Source organism: Trachymyrmex cornetzi, unplaced genomic scaffold (genome assembly GCF_001594075.2).
Source record: "Trachymyrmex cornetzi isolate Tcor2-1 unplaced genomic scaffold, Tcor1.1 scaffold180, whole genome shotgun sequence".
NCBI lineage: Eukaryota > Metazoa > Arthropoda > Insecta > Hymenoptera > Formicidae > Trachymyrmex > Trachymyrmex cornetzi.
In genome coordinates, this window is record NW_017296419.1 from 41846 (window position 1) to 42427 (window position 582).

Consider the following 582-nt stretch of genomic DNA (forward strand, 5'->3'; position numbering starts at 1 on the left):
TTTGTGTTATCACTTGGATTTGTTCATATCTTACTTCGTTGATTGAACGGTCGCAAAACGAAGAAATCGTGGAGTCCACCGGATGTAATGGTAAATAATAATATTAGGCATATAATTACTGATGATGGTCAAAAATTGTGACCGAAACGTTTAATTTTCATATTTTAGTGTAATTTAATAAATTGACTTGCGCAAATTTTATCTAGCGTTGTAGCTGTATGCTTTATTTTATTTGTGTTTATAAAAATTTTAACCACCTTCTGAATTTAAATTTATTTTATAGATGGATATCTTGAAGAATAATTATGGATCATCTGAAGATGGCTTAATAATAAGCTGAAACATGTAATGGTTTTATAAACTTTAATTAAATTTCTTTGTATTTATGTTGTTACGTCCAAGGTTCCGCACGCATGGAACCTGAGGGGGTGAACGTAACCGAAAACTTGTCTACCGTCGTTGTCGGATCCTAGCTCCGGACCGCAAGGGAGCGAGGTGGGAAAATCGACTCGGACGGGAGGCACTTCGCTTCGTCCTTAGGCTCTCGAAGAGCCGGGGGTCTGAAGGGGGACGAAGTGGAAG